Raw genomic sequence first — 7,323 nt, 5'->3', positions numbered from 1 at the left:
AGTCACCTCTATCGGCCTCCAAGTCCCTTCTAGAGATGGGCCCTTCAGGGACAGCCCAAGGCACACCTCCCAGGTCACTGCTTGGGAAGACTCTGGGGGCCACAGCAAGGCCTTAGTGGGGGCAAAGAGGATGCCATCGAGCCTGATGTGTGTCCATGTCATTGAGCCTGAGGCATATGGTGTCAGGAGAGCCCCAGGGGAAGGCCAGCCTCACTGGGCTTTGAGGTAAACACACAGGATGGCCGCCCTGCCCTGTCACTCTCTGCAGTCAACCAGAAAGTCAGAAAACGTGCCCAGCGACCAGTGAAGCAGATGGCTGAGAATATCATGTGTATACAATATTTATGAAATGTGAGCTGAGCAGAGCTGTGGCTGAGACTCCCGTCCCAGGCAGAGTAATTCAGCCCTGTGTGATGAACAAGATTGTAATTGGGGTAGTTCCAATTTACTAACCATTTGCAAAAGATTACATACCTCTCACATATTATCCTCTCCTAATCTTACTTTAATGAACCTTACTCTATCTGGATGTATAATTTCAGGGTGGGGGGAAAAACAATTTCTAGCCTAGAAGGCAAAGCTGCAGCTAATACATTAACATCCAAATTAGAGAAAGGGAACGTAATTGTGAGATCTATAGCTAAAGTAATCTAAAGGCGCCCTCCCCTTCCATGCAGAAAAAGACAGATGTACAGTGGAGGCAGTTCTTGTTACTACCAGCGACTTTCCAGTAAGGGGTGAGGACTCTCCCTCCAAGACGGCAGCCTCAACGGGTAATGTTCACTTCGCTTCCAGAAGGGACTCCAGATGAGTGTGTTTCTCAGCTGAACTTCACTGGTGGAAATGAGCCATGCCTGCATTAGGAAGGAAGCGAGTCAGACTAGCAGCAGAACCTCCAGGCAGTAAGGGTTGTTGGTAAGCACACCTTCCCCCAGAGCCTAAGGCTAGGAGGGATCCTTAGGGGTGAGTTCATGAACCCATCTTTATCTCAGTTTCATCATTTGTAAAATGAGGCTGGAATAGAACAATAATGCTTCCCTATTCATGCGTTCATTTGGTGAACGGTTTTATTGAAACCCGCTTTGTGCCCAGCACTTTTCTAAGTGCTAGGGAGACAGGGTTTTTTGTTTTTTTTTTTAAAGAAGTTCTTGCACTCAGGAAGCTTACATTTTCACTGGGAAAGTAAAACTAATAAATAGGACAAGAGTAGGGTGTTTGCATCTGGAATACTTGTGACAGGCTCACACCTCTTCAAAACCAAGCGTGGCCCAGCTGATTTCCCAGGCAGTGGACCCGGGGTGTCCCTGGAACTCCTTTGCTGCCTCAGTCCTGAAGGGGAGTGCCCAGCGGTGAGCCATCCCCACTCTTCCACGGCTTCCCTCTGTGAGGCACGGGCTACAATTGAAGCTTCCAGAAGGCAGCTGCTGCTCAGCTCCCATCCAGAATGAGGGTTGCAGATGGCAGAGAACCAGTGCTCAGGGCTCTGCTACCCAGAGTGCTGTCTCTGGCGGATGGAGGACAGCAGCCCTTCCTCCCCTGTACCTTGTGAACTCCGGGAGGAGGTCAGAGAATATAGTCAATGAAAGGCAGCACTCGCAATCCTGGAAATGTCCTTCCGGAACTCCCTCCTGATTCCCATCTGCAGTGCAGAGCAGGACTGCAGGGGAGAGATGCTCAACTGTGCTGCCCATTCCCTAGGACTCACCAAGTCCCCATCAGGGTGGATGGGGCAGGAAAAATAGCCAAAGCCCCTGCGTAAGGGGCCAGAACCTCAGCCATGTTAGAAGCACATACTGTGTGCCAGGAGAGGACTGCACCCCACCTGAACTTCACTGGCCATACCTTGTGGCCTGGGTCAGAGCTTCCCAGGACGGAGGCACAGAGGCTTTGTGGGTCTCACATGTGATCCTGTGACACCCCTCCATGTCCTAATCTCTGATCTCAGGAATAGCAGGGAAGGGTTATGGCCAGAGCCCTGGGCACCATCTCTTGGGAGCCCTCCTCAAGCATCCCCTTCTTGGCTTCCCTCCCCAGTCCCCCTTCCACTCTCACTTAATTGCCTCTCAGAATTGTTTGCCAGGGTGAGAGAGACTGATTGAATCCAGGAGCTCTGTTCTGATCTTGTCAATCAGACCTGCCCACCTGCCTGTGCACACACAAGCCTGCTCTCTCCCACACTCTGGCCCTTTGCTTGCTCTCTGGCCTCCACACTTTCTCTTAAATAAACACGCACAGACACCCGGACAGTAAGGCACAGTCTGTCCAGCTTGCCAGGAAGCCTAGAAAATTCACAACCATTTAAGCCCACATTGGAAGGAATGGGACACAGGGCTGGAGGCTTGGAGCTGCAGCTACTCTCTACTCTCTGCCACCTCAGGGAGCCAAGGGCATCCATTTGCTAGTTCCCCAGGGCCAGCCAGAGAGAGTTTGAACTTGGTGAAAATATTCAAAAGCCTTTGTATTAATAAGTGCTACAGACTAAATGTTTGCCGCCCCACCCCAATTCATCATCGAAGTCGTAATCCCCAGTGTGATGGCATTGGAGATGGAGACTTTGGTGGGTAATTGAACTTGGATGGGGTCATGAGAATAGGGAACCCATGATGAGGTGGTGCCCTTATAAGAGGATAAAGGGAACGGAGCTCATTCTCTCGGTCCTGTGAGGGTACAGCAAGAAAGCAGCAGTCTCTAAACCAGGGCCCTCACCAACAACAAAATCTGCTATTGTCTTGATCTTGGACTTCTCAGCCTCTAGAACTGTCAGAAATAAATGTCTGTTGTTTAAGCCAGCTAGTCCATGGTGTTTGTTAAAGGAGCCCAAACTGACTAAGACAATAAGCCATAGAGCTGGACTGGGCCCCCTTCCAGACACTGGACTCTGCCTGGTAATTTGGCAGGCTCCCCAAGCAACCCCATCCCTTAACAGCGGGCCACGGTTTCGGCTTTTGTAGATGTGTGTGCTGCTGGTCAGCAAATGAAAGGGGAGAGGGGATGAGCAGAACCTAAGCTAAATAAACAAAATAAGAGAAAGAAGGAAGGAGAGAAGGAGGGGAAGACAGAAGGAGGGAGGAAAAGAGGGAGGGAGGGAGTGTGTTCAACCCAGTACAGTGCATACTAAGCAACTGCATAAGTGACTAAATGTGGGCCCTCAGTGCTGTCTTCTCAGAGGTGATGTGGGATGACCAACCATCCCAGTTTGCTAGGAATAAGGAGGCTCCTGGGACCGGAGACTTTCACTGCTAAAACCTGGGCTGGGCCCAGTTGGTGACTATGGAGGGCTCAGTCCCATCTCCCTGCAGCCTGTGCCTTAGAGTAAGGCTGTGTTCCAACAGCCCAGAAGGAGCCCAGGGACAGGATTCTGATAAGGGATTATATCACCAAGAAAAAAAAAAAAAAAGACCTGTTCTTTGTTTCTCCTGCTCCTGTGTTTATACTGCTTCTTCCTTATCTTTGCATAGTGGTAGTCTTAGTAGTGATAGTGGGGTAATAATAACAGTTAGCACGTATAGAGTGCTTTTTACGTTGCAAGCACAGTTAAAAAACACTCTAGAGACCCTGACTCCTTTAACCTTCCTAAATACCTTTGACATAGGTATTGTTATTGCTGCCATTTACAGATGAGAAAACTGAGGATAAAAAAGGCTCCCTGTGCCCAAGTGGGTGGGTGCTGCTCGCCCTGTGCCTGGTTCTAGTGGCTCCCCTCTCCTTACTTACCTGCAGCCGTGCCTCTAGGCCTTTAGCCTGGGGTTCCCATTCAGCACCCAGGAGCATCTCCGCCTCCTATTCCTATGGGGACAGTGGTTGGGAAAAGCAGAGGCAGCTGGGCTCCTTTCTCGGAAAGCCACATGACCAGGAGGGCTTCTGTTGTGTCAGGGACTGAGTGGCCAGGGTGTGGGTCTGCGTCCTTGAAGCCATTGAGGTATTCAAGCTCCCAGGGCTGTGACTGGGGCTCTGAGACCACCTCCCCTTTGTCCTTTGAGAGGTAGCAGCCCTGCCTCTCAATCCCAGGACTTCACGACCTGTGCCACCATGCTGTCAGGAAGCACGTGGCCTTCTGGCAGTGACTCTCCAAGCCCGAAAAAGGAGCAAAAGGAATATTTGATCACAGGTGGCTGCTGTCAGCACTGCAGTCTCTGAAGTCCGGAGGGTCGGGCGCTTCCTGCCTGCTAGGAGTCCTATGAGGCCCCTCTTCATGTCCAGAGCCCCACCCTGGGGCTCTGCAGCCACCTCTGCGAAGGAAGCACGTGAATCACGCCTCTCGCCTCTTGGGTGTCACCCCCGTGAGGCTGTGTAGAAATGCCCTCAGAGACAACACTCCCTCACCTCCCCTTCTGCCTCTTTCCAAGGAGAGAGGACGTGTGGCTCGCACAGAGTGTGTCTTTTGAAACCAGCCAGGCTCCGGTTTGTTCTCAACGCTCTTGTGCAGCGCCTGGTGACCTTCGTCTGTGTCATCGTTTTCAGGCTACAACACCCACCTGCTAGGTCTGAATCAGGGGTTAAGTGGAACATCATGCCCAGAGCGCTGGGACGCCAGCCAGGACCACAGAAGGGACTCGATCAACAGTGGAGAGAATTCAATCAGGTCGGGAAGCTGGGAGCCTGGTGGGGTCCATCCACCCTCTGAGGAGGCCCCATGCATAGTCCATCTCAGACTCAGGCATTGCTGTGATTCTTTAAAGTTCTAGAGAAAAAGAGGTTTTGAAACCTCCTGTTGTATCCAATTTCATGTTTTAACAACTCCCCTCTGTGATAATTCCTTTTTTTAGGTCGAATCTGAGTCCCTCAAGCTGCAACTCGAGTTAATATTCTTTTGTCTCCTTTTCAGAAGAGACTGAGAATCACCCGGTCCCCTTCTGGTATTTCTTCAGGAGCATGAGGACTTTAACCTTCTCCTCTCCAGGCTGTGGAGCAGAGAGAACGATCGTGCTCACTTGGTCCTGCTTCTGAGGTCCAGATCTTAGAGACCAGGTGCCCTGTCTGGCCCAGACGCAAGAAAGAGTCTGCCTCCGGGGCAGGGACCAGGACCCAGGTCCTCAGATTGTCTGAATCTGGCTCCCATAATCCTATTTCCTGTACCTAGGCATTCTGGGCCACAGCCTTCTCTGAATTCTCCACATTCTGAAATTCTTTGTTCTTTTTCTTGAATGAAAAGAAGGGTGGGGTTGAAATAAAGAAGTCTAAACGTGCCTCCTGAACTGGGCCATCTCCCAAGTGTTCAGGGCTGAGGCACCAGAGCAGGGGCTGCAATCCGCGGGACGGAGCGCTGGACTGGGCTGGCCTTGCTTATGCTCCTGCCCAGCGCACGCCCGAGGCCTCCCCGGCTCCTCATCTAGAGGCGCCCGCTGCGCTTCCCGGCCACTTGCCGTCCCATAATCAGCGCCATTATCTCTGGATAATTTTCCCTCTCCTCCGCAATGCGGCCTGTGAAAGGAACCCAAGGAAGGACCGTGTTTCTGGGACTCTGAGGTGGGGGCTGTGGTCTTGATTGCAAATGAAAAATTAAGCCCGCGCGTCTCGCATTCAAGCCGGCGTGATTGCGCGACGGCCGCTGCGCGTCCCCAGCTCGTCCGCCCCGGCTGCCTGAAGGGTAGCAATGATCTGTCTACCTTTTCTTTGGCTTGCCTCTGGTTTAGCAAATCTATAATGCATTTAATCTCCGAAAGCCACCGCGCTTGGCTTTAGTTGCCTAATTTGCTCTCGAGAGCTCCTGCAATTCTCTCCCCGCCAACGACGTTTAACTCGAGGATTTTGTGTGTCCAATCAGCCGGGCTCCCCTTGCGGTGGAGGAGGTGGGAGAAAACAGCCGGAGCGGGCAATCGCGGGCTGAGTCCCCCAGCGCACCCCTCACCCCCAAGCGGGCTGCCTCAGGAGCCCGGGCACCCCCCACCGCGCCCCTCCCACCCACCTGGATTCTGTACCCTCTTCGTTCGACCTGAAATCCTGCCTCCATGTGCCAGGCATTGTGCCCGACCCTGCAAAAATGAGGGGGAACAAGTTCCTTCCTTAAGGAGCCGGCAGGCTGCTTGGGGGACAAACCCATACACGAATAATTACCACACAATGAAATAAACGTCTTAATAGAGGTGTGTACAAAATGCCAGAGAGAACAGAGAAGGAAGTGACTCATCTTCTCTTGGGAAGATGATGAAAGCTTTACAGACAGGGTGCAGTTTCTGCAGCCTTGCAAGGTAAGCAGAAGTTCATTAGGTGGGGTGGTGGAGAAGGCACCCTGGCTGGGAACAGCTTGTGCCAAGAAGGGGACCCTTTGGAAAATGGGGAGGAGCAAGTGCTGAGGAAGTCCAGTCGCTGAGGGAAGAGGGTACTGGACTGGAGTGGCGGGAACTGAAGAGGAAAGTAGGGCCTCAGACGCCAGGCATCACATCCTGTTCTGTGACAATGAAGAAGCACTGGAAGTTTCCAGGCAAGAATATACATGCAAAGATAGAGATAGAGATAGAGATGTAGGAATACAGATGAATCTGATAGGTATAGATCTACACACACACACACACACACACACATTTTCACACAAATACATATATGATAGACTGAAAGAGCATATTTTGCTGGGTTCAGTGGCACATACCTGTAATCCCAGCACTTTGGGAGGCCAAGGTGGGTTGATTGGTTGAGTTCAGGAGTTCGAGACCCATCTGGGCAACATGGCAAAACTCCGTCTCTACAAAAATTAGGTGGGTGTGGTGGTGTGCACCTGTAATCCCAGCTACTTGGGAAGCTGAGGCGGGAGGATGGCGTGAGCCCAGGAGTTTGAGGCTGCAGTGAGCCATGATCATGCCACTGCACTCCAGCCTGGGTGACAGAGCCAGACCCTATCTAAAAAAAAAAAAAAAAAAAGTATATATTTATATAAGCTTTTTTTTTTTTTTTTTTTTTTTTTTTTTTAGAGGCAGGGCCTTGCTTAGTTGCTTAGGCTGGAGTGTGGTGGCACAATCATGGCTCACTGCAGCCTCAAACTCCTGGGCTCAAGCCATCTTCCCACACCAGTTTCCTGAGTAGCTAGGACTATAGGCAAGCAATGACATGACTGGCTAAATTTTTAACTTTTGTAGAGATAGGGTCATGCCATGCTGCTCAGGCTGATCAATCAGTCCTGGCCTCAATCAATCCTCCTGCCTCAGCCTCCCAGAGTGCTGAAATCATAGGCATGTCCAGCCTGTATGGGTATTTGTACAATTTATTTCATATATTATATTTATTTGTTAAGCCTGTCATAACAAAGTACCACAGACTGGGTGGCTTAAACAACAGAAATGTATTTTCTCATGCTCCTGGAGAGCGTAAGTTGAAGACCAAAATGCGACT

This window comes from Macaca mulatta, chromosome 14, assembly GCF_049350105.2.
Source record: "Macaca mulatta isolate MMU2019108-1 chromosome 14, T2T-MMU8v2.0, whole genome shotgun sequence".
NCBI lineage: Eukaryota > Metazoa > Chordata > Mammalia > Primates > Cercopithecidae > Macaca > Macaca mulatta.
Note: the sequence above shows the minus strand (reverse complement) of the source record.